The sequence below is a fragment of the Triticum urartu genome, chromosome 5 (genome assembly GCF_003073215.2).
Source record: "Triticum urartu cultivar G1812 chromosome 5, Tu2.1, whole genome shotgun sequence".
Taxonomy (NCBI): Eukaryota; Viridiplantae; Streptophyta; class Magnoliopsida; order Poales; family Poaceae; genus Triticum; species Triticum urartu.
This window is the reverse complement of record NC_053026.1, coordinates 253,884,729-253,902,821: the sequence shown is the minus strand read 5'-3', so window position 1 is coordinate 253,902,821 and position 18,093 is coordinate 253,884,729.

Here is an 18,093-nt window from a genome sequence, read left to right as displayed (position 1 = left end):
ATATTTCTATATGTGGGAAAGTCATTTTATTCCCTCTCTCATATTTTTGTAATAGAAATAATTGATGATAAAATAAATAAAATCAAATGATCCTGTTTACAACATTTGAGAAAACTCAAATATGTAAATAACGAAATCCCCAACTCTCTCCGTGGGTCCTTGAGTTGCTTAGGATTTTCTAGGATCAAAACCAAAAGCAGAATAAAATATGATATGCATGATGATCTAATGTATAACATTCCAAATTGAAAATTTGGGATGTTACAATTCACAGTCCTCAAGTGTAATAAGTCTTCAAATCACACAGACAGGAAGACTTCAGTGATGCCTAACACTCTTAGCTCTAGGTGTTTAGGGCTTTGTCCTTGCAAGAATTTCTCTCTTAAAGGCTTCGAGGTGGGTTGCTCTCAAACGATAAAAGCCGTGCACTGACTCTAAGCAGCCAATCAATTTATGGAGTAGGGGGTGGGCTATTTATAGCCACTAGGCAACCCGACCTGATTTGTCCGAAATGACCCTGGGTCACTAAGGAACTGACACGTGTTCCAACAGTCAGATTTCAAACACACACGACAACTTTACTTGAGCTACAAGCAAAGCTGACTTATCCAGCTCTGGATAAGATTTGCTCTCATTGTCTTCGCACGAAGACATAGGATTTTGGTTAAGCATCATTTCAGTCATTCTGACTGGTTCACTTGGACCCCACTTAACAGTACGGTGGTTCCTATGACTCAACAAAGAAGACAAAGAACGACGAAACAACTAAGTCTTCGCGCTCCATAGTCTTCACGCGATGTCTTCTCTTGTCATAGTCTTCAATGCGAATGTCTTCACATACCACCTTTGACTTCAATGTCTTCATACATTTTTAGGGGTCATCTCCGGTAGGAAAACCGAATCAATGAGGGACTTCTACCCGTGTTATCCTGCAATTCTCACAAACACATTAGTCCCTCAACTAGGTTTGTCGTCAATACTCCAAAACCAACTAGGGGTGGCACTAGATGCACTTACATCTAGCGTATCAATGATATCAAAAAATGGACAAGCCATGAAAACATCATGCTAGCTATCTTACGATCATGCAAAGCAATATGACAATGAATGCTCAAGTCATGTATATGATGATGATGGAAGTTGCATGGCAATATATCTCGGAATGGCTATGGAAATGCCATGCTAGGTAGGTATGGTGGCTGTTTTGAGGAAGATATAAGGAGGCTTATGTGTGGTAGAGCGTATCGTATCACGGGGTTTGGATGGACCGGCGAAGTTTGCACCAACTCTCGAGGTGAGAAAGGGCAATGCACGGTACCGAAGAGGCTAGCAATGATGGAAGGGTGAGAGTGCGTATAATCCATGGACTCAACATCAGTCATAAATAACTCACATATTTATTGCAAAAATCTATTAGTCATCGAAACAAAGTACTACGCGCATGCTCCTAGGGGGGTAGATTGGTAGGAAAAGACCATCGCTCATCCCCGACCGCCACTCATAAGGAAGACAATCAATAAATAAATCATGCTCTAACTTCATCACATAACAGTTTACCATACGTGCATGCTACGGGAATCACAAACTCCAACATAAGTATTTCTACAATCCACAACTACCCATTAGCATGAATCTAATATCACCATCTTTATATCGCAAAACTATTGCAAGGAATCAAACATATCATATTCAGTGATCAACAAGTTTTATGTAGGATTTTATGACTAACCATGTGAATGACCAATTCCTGTCATCTCTCTAAATAGATATAAGTGAAGAAAGAGAGTTTAATTATTTCTACAAAAGATATGCCCACGCTCTAACAAATATAGTGAAGCAAAAGAGCATTCTACAAATGGCGGTTTTCTATCTGAAGAGAAACAGGCAATCCAAACTTCAAAATATATAAGTGAAGCACAGTGAGCATTCTATAAATCAATCAAGGACTATCTCATACCAGCATGGTGCATAAAAGAAAAGTGAAAACTAAATGCAAAAGATGCTCCAAGATTTACGCATATCATGTGACGAATAAAAATATAGCTTCAGGTGAAATTACCGATGATCATTAGAAGAAAGAGGGGATGCCTTCCGGGGCATCCCCAAGCTTGGTTGCTTGGGAGTCCTTGAATATTTCCTTGGGGTGCCTCGGGCATCCCCAAACTTAGGCTCTTGCCACTCCTTATTCCTGTTGGAAATATGCCCTAGAGGCAATAATAAATTGATTATTATTATATTTCCTTGTTCATGATAATCGTTTATTATCCATGCTAGAATTGTATTGATAGGAAACTCAGATACATGTGTGGATACATAGACAACACCATGTCCCTAGTAAGCCTCTAGTTGACTAGCTCGTTGATCAATAGATGGTTACGGTTTCCTGACCATGTACATTGGATGTCGTTGATAACGGGATCACATCATTAGGAGAATGATGTGATGGACAAGACCCAATCCTAAGCATAGCACTAGATCGTGTAGTTCGTATGCTAAACCTTTTCTAATGTCAAGTATCATTTCCTTAGACCATGATATTGTGCAACTCCCGGATACCGTAGGAGTGCTTTGGGTGTGCCAAACGTCACAACGTATCTGGGTGACTATAAAGGTGCACTGCGGGTATCTCCGAAAGTGTCTGTTGGGTTGGCACGAATCGAGACTGGGATTTGTCACTCCATGTGACGGAGAGGTATCTCTGGGCCCACTCGGTAGGACATCATCATAATGTGCACAATGTGATCAAGGAGTTGATCACGGGATGATGTGTTACGGAATGAGTAAAGAGACTTGCCTGTAACGAGATTGAACAAAGGTATCGGGATACCGACGATCGAATCTCGGGCAAGTATCGTACTGATAGACAAAGGGAATTGCATACGGGATTGATTAAGTCCTTGACATCGTGGTTCATCCGATGAGATCATCGTGGAACATGTGGGAGCCAACATGGGTATCTAGATCCCGCTGTTGGTTATTGACCGGAGAACGTCTCGGTCATGTCTGCATGTCTCCCGAACTCGTAGGGTCTACACACTTAAGGTTCGATGACGCTAGGGTTATAAAGGAAGTTTGTATGTGGTTACCGAATGTTGTTCGGAGTCCCGGATGATATCCCGGATGTCACGAGGAGTTCCGGAATGGTCCGGAGGTAAAGATTTATATATGGAAAGTCATGTTTTGGTCACCAGACAAGTTTCGGGGTCACCGGTATTGTACCGGGACCACCGGAAGGGTCCCGGGGGTCCACCGGGTGGGGCCACCTGCCCCGGGGGGCCACATGGGCTGTAGGGGTGTGCACCTTGGCCTATATGGGCCAAGGGCACCAGCCCCAAGAGGCCCATGCGCCAAAGGATAAGGAAAGGAAGAGTCCTAAAGGGGGAAGGCACCTCCGAGGTGCCTTGGGGAGGAGGGACTCCTCCTAGCCGCACCCTTCCTTGAAGGAAGGGTCAAGGCTGCGCCTCCCCCCCTCTCCCTTGCCCCTATATATATGTGGGGGGTGGGAGGGCAACCATACCAATGTTCTGGTGCAGCCCTCCCCTTCTCCCAAGTCCTTCTCCTCTCCCGTGGTGCTTGGCGAAGCCCTGCAGGATTGCCACGCTCCTCCACCACCACCACGCCGTTGTGCTGCTGCTAGATGGAGTCTTCCTCAACCTCTCCCTCTCTCCTTGCTGGATCAAGGCGTGGGAGACATCACCGGGCTGTACGTGTGTTGAACGCGGAGGTGCCGTCCGTTCGGCACTTGGTCATCGGTGATTTGGATCACGACGAGTACGACTCCATCAACCCCGTTCACTTGAACGCTTCCGCTTAGCGATCTACAAGGGTATGTAGATCCACTCCTCCCTCGTTGCTAGATGACTCCATAGATAGATCTTGGTGACACGTAGGAAAATTTTGAATTTATGCTACGTTCCCCAACAGTGGTATCAGAGCCAGGTTTATTGCGTAGATTCTATGCACGAGTAGAACACAAAGTAGTTGTGGGCGTTGATTTTGTCAATTTACTTACCGTTACTAGTCCAATCTTGTTTTGACGGTATTGTGGGATGAAGCGGCCCGGACCAACCTTACACGTACGCTTACGTGAGACCGGTTTCACCGACAAACATGCACTAGTTGCATAAGGTGGCTGGCGGGTGTCTGTCTCTCTCACTTTAGTCGGATCGGATTCGATGAAAAGGGTCCTTATGAAGGGTAAATAGCAATTGGCATATCACGTTGTGGTCTTTGCGTAGGTAAGAAACGTTCTTGCTAGAAACCCATAGCAGCCACGTAAAACATGCAAACAACAATTAGAGGACGTCTAACTTGTTTTTGCAGGGTATGCTTTGTGATGTGATATGGCCAAAAGGATGTGATGAATGATATATGTGATGTATGAGATTGATCATGTTCTTCTAATAGGAATCACGACTTGCATGTCGATGAGTATGACAACCGGCAGGAGCCATAGGAGTTGTCTTAATTTATTTATGACCTGCGTGTCAACATAAACGTCATGTAGTTACTTTACTTTATTGCTAACTGTTAGTTGTAGTAGTAGAAGTAATAGATGACGTGACAACTTCATGAAGACACGATGATAGAGATCATGATGATGGAGATCATGGTGTCATGCCGGTGACGATGATGATCATGGAGCCCCGAAGATGGAGATCGAAAGGAGCAAAGTGATGATGGCCATATCATGTCACCTTTTGATTGCATGTGATGTTTATCATGTTTTTGCATCTTGTTTGCTTAGAACAACGGTAGTAAATAAGATGATCCCTCATTAAAATTTCAAGAAAGTGTTCCCCCTAACTGTGCACCGTTGCGACAGTTCGTTGTTTCAAAGCACCACATGATGATCGGGTGTTTGATTCTAACGTTCACATACAACGGGTGTAAGACAGATTTACACATACAAACACTTAGGTTGACTTGACGAGCCTAGCATGTGTACAGACATGGCCTCGGAACACAGAAGACCGAAAGGTCGAGCATGAGTCGTATGGTAGATACGATCAACATGAAGATGTTCACCGATGTTGACTAGTCCGTCTCACGTGATGATCGGACACGGCCTAGTTAACTCGGATCATGTAATCACTTAGATGACTAGAGGGATGTCTATCTGAGTGGGAGTTCATAAGATGAACTTGTTTATCCTGAACATAGTCAAAAAGGATTTTGCAAATTATGTCGTAGCTCACGCTTTAGTTCTACTGTTTAGATATGTTCCTAGAGAAAAATTAGTTGAAAGTTGATAGTAGCAATTATGCGGACTAGGTCCGTAAACTGAGGATTGTCCTCATTGCTTCATAGAAGGCTTATGTCCTTAATGCACCGCTCAGTGTGCTGAACCTCGAACGTTGTCTGTGGATGTTGCGAACATCTGACATACACATTTTGATAACTACATGATAGTTCAGTTAAACGGTTTAGAGTTGAGGCACCGAAGACGTTTTGAAACATCGCGAAACATATGAGATGTTTCGAGGGCTGAAATTGGGATTTCAGGCTCGTGCCCACGTCAAGAGGTATAAGACCTCCGACGATTTTCTTAGCCTGCAAACTAAGGAGAAAAGCTCAATTGTTGTGCTTGTGCTCAGATTGTCTGAGTACAACAATCGCTTGAATCAAGTGGGAGTTGATCTTCCAGATGAAATAGTGATGGTTCTCCGAAGTCATTACCACCAAGCTGCTAGAGCTTCGTGATGAACTATGATATATCAGGGACATATATGATGATCCTTGAGATATTCACGATGTTTGACACCGCGAAAGTAGAAATCAAGAAGGAGCATCAATTGTTGATGGTTGGTGAAACCACTAGTTTCAAGAAGGGCAAGGGAACAAAGGGATACTTCATGAAACGGCAATTCAGCTGCTGCTCTAGTGAAGAAACCCAAGGTTGAACCCAAACCCGAGACTGAGTGCTTCTGTAATAAGGGGAACAGCCACTGGAGCAGAATTACCCTAGATACTTGGTAGATGAGAAGGCTGGCAAGGTCGATAGAAGTATATTGGATATACATTGTGTTAATGTGTACTTTACTAGTACTCCTAGTAGCACCAGGGTATTAGATACCAGTTCAGTTGCTAAGTGTTAGTAACTCGAAATAAAAGCTACGGAATAAACGGAGACTAGCTAAAGGTGAGATGACGATATGTGTTGGAAGTATTTCCAAGGTTGATCAAATATCGTACGCTCCCTCTACCATCGAGATTGGTATTAAAACCTAAATAATTGTTATTTGGTGTTTGCGTTGAGCATAGACATGACTGGATTATGTCTATCGCAATACGGTTATTCATTTAAGGAGAATAATGGTTACTCTGTTTATTTGAATAATACCTTCAATGGTCTTACGCCTAAAATGAATGGTTTGTTGAATCTCGATCGTAGTGATACACATGTTCATGCCAAAAGATATAGGATAGTAATGATAGTACCACCTACTTGTGGCACTGCCACTTAGTCATATCGGTATAAAACGCATGAAGAAGCTCCATGTTGATGGATCTTTGGACTCACTTGATTTTGAATCACTTGAGACATGCGAACCATGCCTATTGGTATATATGCATGAAGAAACTCCATGCAAATGGACCGTTTGGACTCACTTGATTTTGAATCACTTGAGACATGCAAATCATACCACATGGGCAAGATGACTGAAAGCCTCGGTTTCAGTAAAATGGAACCAGAAAGCAACTTGCTGGAAGTAATACATTTTGATGTATGCAGTCCAATGAGTGCTGAGGCGTGTAGTGGATATCGTTATGTTCTTACTTCACAGATGATTTGAGTAGATGTTGAGTATATTCACTTGATGAATCATGAGTCTGAATTATTGAAAGGTTCAAGTAATTTCAGGGTGAAGTTGAAAGATCGTCGTGACAAGAGGATAAAAGATCTATGATATGATCATAGAGATGAATATCTGAATTACGAGTTTGGCACAGAATTAAGACATTGTGAAAATTGTTTCACAACTGATACAGCCTAGAACACCATAGTGTGATGGTGTGTCCGAACATCATAACTGCACCCTATTGGATATGATGCATACCATGATGTCTCTTATCGAATTACCATGATAGTTTATGGGTTAGGCATTAGAGACAACCACATTCACTTTAAATAGGGCACCACGTAATTCCGATGAGATGACACCGTATGAACTATGGTTTAGAGAAACCTAAGCTGTCATTTCTTAAAAGTTTGGGGCTGCGACGCTTATGTGAAAAATATGCATCTTCGTAGGACACCCAAAACAGTTGGGTATACCTCCTGTCTCAGATCCGAAAGCAATAAGGGATTGTTTCTAGAATCGGGTCCTTTCTCGAGAAAAAGTTTCTCTCAAAAGAATTGAGTGGGAGGATGGTGGAGACTTGATGAGGTTATTGAACCGTCTCTTCAACTAGTGTGTGACAGGGCACAGGGAGTTGTTCCTGTGGCACCTACACCAATTGAAGTGGAAGCTTATGATAGTGATCATGAAACTTCAGATCAAGTCACTCCCAAACCTCGTGGGATGACAAGGACGCGTACTACTTCAGAGTGGTACGTAATCCTGTCTTAGAAGTCATGTTGCTAGACAACAATGAACCTACGAGCCATGGAGAAGCGATGGTGGGCCCGGATTCCGATAAATGGCTTGAGGCCATAAAATCCGAGGTAGGATCCATGTATGAAAACAAAGTGTAGACTTTGGAAGAACTACTTGATGGTCGTAAGGCTGTTGAGTATAGATGGATTTAAAAGGAAGACAGACAATGATGGTAAGTGTCACCATTGAGAAAGCTCGACTTGTCGTTAAGGTGTTTCCTGACAAGTTCAAGGAGTTGACTACGATGAGACTTTCTCATTCGTAGCGATGCTAAGAGTCTGTTGGAATTATATTAGCAATTACTGCATCATTTATGAAATCTTGCAGATAGGATGTCAAAACATTGTTTCCTCGACGATTTTTGAGGAAAGGTTGTATGTGATACAACCGGAAGGTTTTGTCAATCCTGAAAGATGCTAATAAGTATGCAAAGCTCCAGCTATCCTTCTAAGGACTGGAGTAAGCATCTCGGAGTTGGAATGTATGCTTTGATGAGATGATCAAAGATTTTGGGTTTATATAAAGTTTATGAGAAACTTGTATTTCCAAAGAACTGAGTGGGAGCACTATAGAATTTCTGATGAATATATGTTGTTGACATATTGTTGATCAGAAATGACGTAGAATTTCTGGAAAGCATATAGGGTTATTTGGAAAGTGTTTTTCAATGGAAAGCCTGGATTAAGCTACTTGAGCATTGAGCATCAAGATCTATAAGGATAGATCAAAACGCTTAATGGTACTTTCAAATGAGCACATACCTTGACATGATCTTGAAGGTGTTCAAGATGGATCAGTCAAAGAAGGAGTTCTTGCCTGAGTTGTAAGGTATGAAGTTAAGACTTAAAGCTCGACCACGGCAGAATAGAGAGAAAGGACGAAGGTCGTCCCCTATGCTTAAGACATAGGCTCTACAGTATGCTATGCTGTGTACCGCACCTGAAGTGTGCCTTGCCATGAGTCAGTCAAGGGGTACAAGAGTGATCCAAGAATGGATCACAGGACAGCGGTCAAAGTTATCCTTAGTAACTAGTGGACTAAGGAATTTTCTCGATTATGGAGGTGGAAAAGAGTTCGTCATAAAGGGTTACGCCGATGCAAGCTTTGACACTAATCCAGATTATTCTGAGTAGTAAACTGGATTCGTATAGTAGAACAGTTATTTGGAATAGCTCCAAATAGAGCGTGGTAGCTGCATCTAGGAGATGACATAGAGATTTGTAAAGCGCACACGGATCTGAAAGGTTCAGACCCGTTGACTATAACCTCTCTCACAAGCATAACATGATCAAACCCAGAACTCATCGAGTGTTAATCACATGGTAAATGTGAACTAGATTATTGACTCTAGTAAACTCTTTGGGTGTTAGTCACATGGGGATGTGACCTTGAGTGTTAATCACATATCGATGTGAACTAGATTATTGACTCTAGTGCAAGTGGGAGACTGTTGGAAATATGCCCTAGAGGCAATAATAAATTGATTATTATTATATTTCCTTGTTCATGATAATCGTTTATTATCCATGCTAGAATTGTATTGATAGGAAACTCAGATACATGTGTGGATACATAGACAACACCATGTCCCTAGTAAGCCTCTAGTTGACTAGCTCGTTGATCAATAGATGGTTACGGTTTCCTGACCATGGACATTGGATGTCGTTGATAACGGGATCACATCAGTAGGAGAATGATGTGATGGACAAGACCCAATCCTAAGCATAGCACTAGATCGTGTAGTTCGTATGCTAAAGCTTTTCTAATGTCAAGTATCATTTCCTTAGACCATGAGATTGTGCAACTCCCGGATACCGTAGGAGTGCTTTGGGTGTGCCAAACATCACAACATAACTGGGTGACTATAAAGGTGCACTACGGGTATCTCTGAAAGTGTCTGTTGGGTTGGCACGAATCGAGACTGGGATTTGTCACTCCGTGTGACGGAGAGGTATCTCTGGGCCCACTCGGTAGGACATCATCATAATGTGCACAATGTGATCAAGGATTTGATCACGGGATGATGTGTTACGGAACGAGTAAAGAGACTTACCGGTAACGAGATTGAACAAAGGTATCGGGATACCGACGATCGAATCTCGGGCAAGTATCGTACCGATAGACAAAGGGAATTGCATACGGGATTGATTAAGTCCTTGACATCGTGGTTCATCCGATGAGATCATCGTGGAACATGTGGGAGCCAACATGGGTATCCAGATCCCGCTGTTGGTTATTGACCGAAGAACGTCTCGGTCATGTCTGCATGTCTCCCGAACCCGTAGGGTCTACACACTTAAGGTTCGATGACGCTAGGGTTATAAAGGAAGTTTGTATGTGGTTACCGAATGTTGTTCGGAGTCCCGGACGTCACGAGGAGTTCCGGAATGGTCCGGAGGTAAAGATTTATATATGGAAAGTCCTGTTTTGGTCACCGGACAAGTTTCGGGGTCACCGGTATTGTACCGGGACCACCGGAAGGGTCCCGGGGGTCCACCGGGTGGGGCCACCTGCCTTGGGGGGGCACATGGGCTGTAGGCGTGTGCACCTTGGCCTATATGGGCCAAGGGCACCAGCCCCAAGAGGCCCATGCGCCAAAGGATAAGGAAAGGAAGAGTCCTAAAGGGGGAAGGCACCTCCGAGGTGCCTTGGGAAGGAGGGACTCCTCCTAGCCGCACCCTTCCTTGAAGGAAGGGCCAAGGCTGCGCCTCCCCCCCTCTCCCTTGCCCCTATATATGTGGGGGGTGGGAGGGCAGCCATACCAATTTTCTGGTGCAGCCCTCCCCTTCTCCCAAGTCCTTCTCCTCTCCCGTGGTGCTTGGCGAAGCCCTGCAGGATTGCCACGCTCCTCCACCACCACCACGCCGTTGTGCTGCTGCTGGATGGAGTCTTCCTCAACCTCTCCCTCTCTCCTTGCTGGATCAAGGCGTGGGAGACGTCACCGGGCTGTACGTGTGTTGAACGCGGAGGTGCCGTCCGTTCGGCACTTGGTCATCGGTGATTTGGATCACGACGAGTACGACTCCATCAACCCCGTTCACTTGAACGCTTCCGCTTAGCGATCTACAAGGGTATGTAGATCCACTCCTCCCTCGTTGCTAGATGACTCCATAGATAGATCTTGGTGACACGTAGGAAAATTTTGAATTTATGCTACGTTCCCCAACAATTCCTTCATCCATCGTGATCTCTCCCAAAACTTGAAAACTTCAATCACACAAAACTCAACAGAAAGCTCGGTAAGATCCGTTAGTATAATAAAGCAAATCACTACTCTAAGTACTGTTGTAAACCAATTCACATTTTGTTTTTGCATTGTATATATTGTAATATAACTTTTCCATGGCTTAATCCACTGATATCAATCGATAGTTTCATCAAAACAAGCAAACTATGCATCAAAAACAGAATCTATCTAAAACAGAACAGTCTGTAATAATATGGACATTCACCATACCTATGGTACTCCAAATATTCTAAAAAAATTAGGAAAAATAAACAATTTGTATAGAAATACAGTGCAAAAAGTTTCAGAACTGTTTGATGTTCTAGTAAAAAATGTAAAATCGCACACTACAGCAAAAGTTTCTGTCCTCCATCGTACAAACCAACAAGCATCTAAAACATCCTAAAGGCAAACCTTGTCACATTATTTTTATTACACAATGGAATTATACAAGGGGATAATTATTTTTGTTGAAAAGTTTCTGTAATCAAGATTCACAAAGTTTCCGTGAGCATGAACAAAGTTCAAGGAGCTCCCCTACTTCAACAATGCTTGTCTCTCTCACTTTCACTTTCCTTTTTGAAAAAGTTTTGGGTTCCCATATTTATTTTTTTGTTTTTAAACTTTATAAAAAGCACACAATAGAAATAAATGACTCTCTAAAACTTTCGGGTTGTCTCCTTGGCATCGCTTTCTTTAAAGCCATTAAGCTAGGCATATAGTGCTTAAGTAATGGATCCACCCGGATCCCAAGGTATATCAAAGCCAATCCTAATTAACAATGATTTGTAATTTAGTAGTGAGCATAAAGTAACATATATCATGTAATGACGAAGTCTAACTCTCTTCCTATGCATCGGCATGTCATAAAAGAACAATTCATGCACACAAAGTAAAGGCCAATGCATAGTATAAACAGTTTCGTGCAATTTTTTCGTGTTGGAAACATAAAGAGGCGGAGATGTAGTTCCTCTCTCATAATAATTGCAAGTAGGAGCAGCAAGCACATGCATATTATATATATAAAAATCATCATATGTAATAGTAAAACGCAACCCATCAATATAATCCTTAATAAGGGTAAACTTCTCCGATATAGTGTACTCGGGAGAATTCAAAAAGATAATAGGACTATCATGCATGGGTGCAATAGCAACAATTTCATGTTTAATATAAGGAACTGTAGCAAGTTCATATCCATAAGCATAATTCATATTGGCATCTTGGCCACAAGCATAGAAAGCATCATCAAAAAGGGATATTTCAAGAGAATCAACGGGATCATAACAGTCATCATAGCAATCATCCTTCGGTAAGCACGAAGGGAAATTAAACAATGTATGAGTTGAAGAGTTACTCTCATTAGAAGGTGGGCACGGGTGATCAATCCGCTCTTCCTCCTTTTGTTCTTCGCTCTCCTCCTCATCTTTTTCATCCAATGAGCTCACAATGTCATTAGTTTCTTCTTCAATAGACTCCTGCAAAATATTAGTCTCTTCTTGGACAGCGGAGACTCTCTCAATAAAATCATCAATATCGGAATTGAATTCATAATTCTCATAGCAATATTTAAGGATAGCTAAATTTTTAGGTCTATAAACTGAATCATCAAAATTTTCACACTCTTTAAACAAAGATTCAATTTCATAAGCACCCATAAAAGCAACAAATTCTTCTATTTGTTCCACATTATAGTAATCATATATACCATTAGCATAAGAAGCCAAGGTTATATCATCATTAAATTTGCATGAAAAGGGAAGGTGTGGAGCCTTCATCCTAGAGCAACAAGTATAATCATATCTCAAGCATAGTTCCCGAGCATACCAATGCAACATATGAATTTGGTCCCATAATAGTTTCCCTTTTTGAGTCAAGCGATAATCCCTAAAGTATTCACGTTGATCCAACGTGTCTCCCATAACATAATTGAATGGGGCTTTCTCAGGATTATCAAAGTAGTACATAATATTCTTCACATAACCAGCACCGAGGGTTTTAGGAGGTTCCCCATCTCCATGAGTAGCAGGTACACCTAATTTTTTTGGTATTTCGTGTTCCATATCCATAACTAAAGATAGAGAACAACTTAGAACAACAAATAAAAATTACTTAGTGATAAAGCAAAAAAGCACACACGAGAATATTCACCCCACGTTATGGCTCCCCGGCAACGATGCCAGAAAAAGGTCTTGATAACCCACAAGTATAGGGGATCAATTGTAGCCTCTTTCGATAAGTAAGAGTGTTGAACCCAACGAGGAGCTAAAGGTAGAACAAATATTCCCTCAAGTTCTATCGACCACCGATACAACTCTATGCACGCTTGACGTTCGCTTTACCTAGAACAAGTATAAAACTAGAAGTACTTTGTAGGTGTTGTTGGATAGGTTTGCAAGATAATAAAGAGCACGTAAATAAAAAGTAGGGGCTGTTTAGATAAAGAAGCAATAAAGTTAATATAGCGAGTGTGGGAAAGTGGTGGTAGGAGTTGCGAAATTGTCCCTAAGCAATTGACTACTTTACTAGACCGATAGCAAGTTTTATGTGGGAGAGGCCACTGCTAGCATGTCATCCCTGACTTGGAATTCTATGCACTTATGATTGGAACTATTAGTAAGCATCCGCAACTACTAACGTTCATTAAGGTAAAACCCAACCATAGCATTAAGATATATTGGTCCCTCTTCAATCCCGTATGCATCAATTTCTATGCTAGGTTGAAGCTTCTGTCACTCTTGCCCTCCAATACATAGTCCTATCAACATACAACTAACCCTATGGTGTGATCCACGCGCGCGCTCATATGATGGGCACCAAAGGATAACAACATAATCACAAGCAAATTAAATCAATCATATCAATTCATCAACCACCGATAGGACAACGAAAATCTACTCAAACATCATAGGATGGCAACATATCATTGGATAATAATATGAAGCATAAAGCATCATGTTCAAGTAGAGGGTACAGCGGGTTGCGGGAAAGTGGACCGCTGTAGATAGATGGGGGAAGGTGATGAAGATGTTGGTGAAGATGATGGAGGTGTTGGTGTAGATCGCCGTCATACGATGATGGCCCCGGCGGTGTTCCGGCGCCACCGGGAGAGAGGGGGAGAGGGGCCCCCTCCTTCTTCTTTTTCCTTGACCTTCTCCCTAGATGGGAGAAGGGTTTCCCCTCTGGTCCATGGCCTCCATGGCGCGGGAGGGGTGAGAGCCCCTCTGAGATTGGATCTGTGTCTCTGTCTCTCTATGTTTCTGCGTTCTCAGATTCTGCCCTTTCACCGTTTCTTATATTTCCGGAGATCCGTAACTCCGATTGGGCTGAAATTTTAACACGATCTCTATCCGGATATTAGCTTTCTTGCAGCGAAAGAAGGGCATCAACCGCCTTACTGGGTGGCCACGAGGGCCCAAGGCGCGCCTGCCCCCCTGGGGCGCGCCCCCTGCCTCGTGGCCCCCTCGGGCATCGTCTCGCGTTGATTTTTCTTCCCAAAAATCACATATATTCCAAAAAAATCTCCGTCAGTTTTTATCCCGTTTGGACTCCGTTTGACATGGATTTACTGCGGAATAAAAAACATGCAATAAACAGGAACTGGCACTGGGCACTAGATCAATATGTTAGTCCCAGAAATAGTATAAAAAGTTGCCAAAAGTATATGAAAGTTGTAGAATATTGGAATGGAACAATCAAAAATTATAGATACGACGGAGACGTATCATGCCACGCTTGCTAATACGCACATAAAAGTATCACCCACTTGTCCTTCATGCTCGAATGGGGCAGAAGATACAAAACACGTTTTATTCTTGTGTCGAAAGGCAAAAGAGGTATGGGGCAAGCTAGGATTGCATGAGGTGATCAATAAAGCTTGTGTTGTTGATCATGCAGGAGAGGTGGTTTTGGAATTCTTACTGTTAATGCCCGAACAAGACTTAACAATAATGGGTTCTCAAAAAGCAAGTGAACTAATCACGGTTATAGCTTGGTATTTATGGTGGGATAGACGCAAACTGGTTCATGAAGGAAAGGTTCAAGACACACTCCAAACTTCTATGGGTGCCCGGGCTATAACGACTAACTATATTAATGCACACTCCCCAAAGGCAACTAGTAAAACAGGGGATTGGAGCAGACCGCCTATGGGTTTTGTTAATCTTAATGTTGACGCCTCTTTTGATCATGATTTACTTAGGGGCACAGCTGGGGCTAGTCTCAGAGATGATAATGGAAGATTCATCGTTGGTGGAAACTAGAGGATTGATTGGTGTGCCGATGTATTAACAGCAGAAGAGTTGGCTCTAAGGTTTGGCCTATTCCTAGCACAAAAGGCGGGGTGCAATCGTCTTGTTGTTAACTCTGACAATATGAAGGTGATTGAAATAATGAAGAATGGAGGACATTCGACGGGACCGACAGCAGCAGTGTTTGATGACTGCTATTTTATAGCTTGTGAATTTCTTTTTGTTAGGTTTGAACATTGTAATAGGGATGCAAATAAGGTGGCTCATGAACTTGCCAGACTAGCGAAATTTTCAGTCAGGAAGGACTGGTTTGAAGAGCCTATGAGGGACATTGTACGTTTACTGATTGACGATGTAATAGTTATCTCTAATCAATAAAGTTAATGTTTATTTAAAAAATATTGGTGCGACATATCTTTCATCCAATCCAGTTTTTATACTTGAGCCAAGCACATTGAAGTTGACTATCATTTTGTGAGGAAACGTGTTGCAGAGAAGCTTCTTCATATCAAGTTTATCTCCTCCAAAGATAAACTTGCTGACATCTTCACGAAGCCACTTCCACAACCTCAGTTTGAAGGTTGTAGACGGAATCTTAACTTGCTTTGTACTTTAGGTCACAGTTAAGATTAAGGAAGGGTGTTAGACTATATATTCACATAGAGCTTCTGTACGTAACTGTATATTATATTTGTACACATGGTGTACCCATATTTATAATCTATAATACCCAAATAGCTTATCTCCACTATGTTATTTTCTTTTGACATCCAGCCTACCCACATCAGCAACCTATCAAACTCAGCGATCCTGCCATGTCATCGGCTCTTAATAGCCTTTTTCTCCTAAAAAATGGCCATTCAGTTTTTGTCCTGAGATGTGTTCTTCCGTCCATTCAATTATCTATTGCTAGCAAACTAGCAGCCCATTACTCTAGCGTGTGCATGGCAGCCCATTCGTTTCCAAACGTTTTGTTTTCCGCCACCTACCGAACTGGCGATTAATTAAAGCAGCCCATCACAGATACTCATCAAATCCACTAGAAACGGTTGGACATAAACTGAGCTAGGCGATCAACAAAAAGTGTGCCGTCTTCTCCCCTTCCCTGCATATTTGTGTGCCCTCCCTATAAAACAGCTTGATCTCCACATGATATATTCTTCACAAATGGAATACTGCTTCTCCTTGTGCGAAACATACAACGGTCATCGCCTCACCATGGCTCCACCAAAGCATGCCCCCCACCCCACCCCGCCCCCAATGATATATTTATCTATATTTCTATATTTCCATTTCTGAAGATCGATGATTTGCAGTAATTCGTCCTGTTGCGTTAGTTGTTCTGTTTCGTTGTTTATCAGTACATGTCCTCCTATAGAGCTCAAGTTTCTATGCTTGCGTAGAATATTGGGATATGGAAGTATTCTTGACTTTTTATGGTAGTTTTTTTTGCCCAGTTTGCTTTGTTCAATTGCATACTGTAACTAAGAACGAGGCAACATATTCAGATTTTGGTACTGGATTATTGATCAAACATATGAGAGCTGTGAACTGCGGACGATCATGTACATCGCGAGGAGTGAGCCAGGTAAATAACTTTTTATCTATTTGAAGAAACATAGCTCTACCCGTTCCATTATATTTGCATGCCTAGAGGCAATACTTTTTTTTCTTCATCGTGGCGCTTTCCATCCATCGTACTGTAGAATGCCCCTAGATTCTGAACAGCAATTCACCATAGTATTTCTACCGTTCTATTCATGTCATTCTGTACCATTCTGAACTGACATTTTATTGCCCCTAGAAGATAATAAAGTGTCCACATGGTTAATCATATACATGGCATTTCAGGCACTAGCAGAGTTTTGTATGAGAAATATCAAATATCCATTTATTATAGCAAATGAATTCTCTCCTAACATAGCAGATAATTATAGAATTGACATAAGATTGTGATGGTTTTGCTTAAGGTTTTTCCATGCCTATGGTATATATTTTGCCTTCTACTTAATGATTTTCCATATCTACACTAGCACAATACCTCAAGTAATACATTGATGTCATATAAATGGATGCATGGTTTTTCTCATTATTTTTCCGTCAACTTCAATTTACAACTACAAGATATGTTTCATCGCCGGAGTCGCTTGGGTCTTCTGCAGATAAAGACTGACTTCTACATGAAAGACCAAGAATAATATGTTTCTAGAGATATCTTGGTACCGTTGCATTTTTTTCTACCAACGGCAAGTTTAGATACTTCATTTACCCGCAAATGAAGTTTAGTTACTTTATTAACTAGGATTCTCAATTAGTAATTTTTTTTATTCATTTTGCCTGACCGCACAACGGAAATAGGGATAACAAACAAAAATACTGTAACGCTAACATGTTATTTAGCACTATGTGCTTCAATAGAGGTCCATTCAGTATATTTTTATACGACTTTTTCTAGTTAGATAAATCTTTTGAGATGTTACATAGATTTTAGCAATTGCAGCGTTCAGCAAAAACACACACAAGTAATTGTCGTTTGTTTTAATGTGTAGCACAACTGATCATAAGGAAGTTGGCACCTTTGACTTCTTTATACAATTGCCTCTACCAATTGTCCGCTTTTTTTTCATGCATTATATGATATTATAACCATTAAGGGTTTAACACCAAACATGTGATCAATAGTTTGTATTTTTTTATCGTGCTGGCATAACATTTGTACTTATAATATTCTCAAGATTTGTTAATTGTCTACATCTAACTTTTTCAATGGCCTATTTTTCCGCTGCAACGCGTGGGGATTCATCTAGTATATATAAAGAGCCACACCCGTATTAGGGTGCTGAAGTGCTATGCAGTTTCCCACAATCATAAACTTTATAGTACGTTCCGCTTCATTCAGCACATTCACAACTGCAGCGCAATCAGTCTGTACAATGAACGGCAAAGAGGTACTCCCTCTCCCTCTATCCACGAATAAGTGTACATATATAATTTTAGGACAGATTATAAAAAGAAG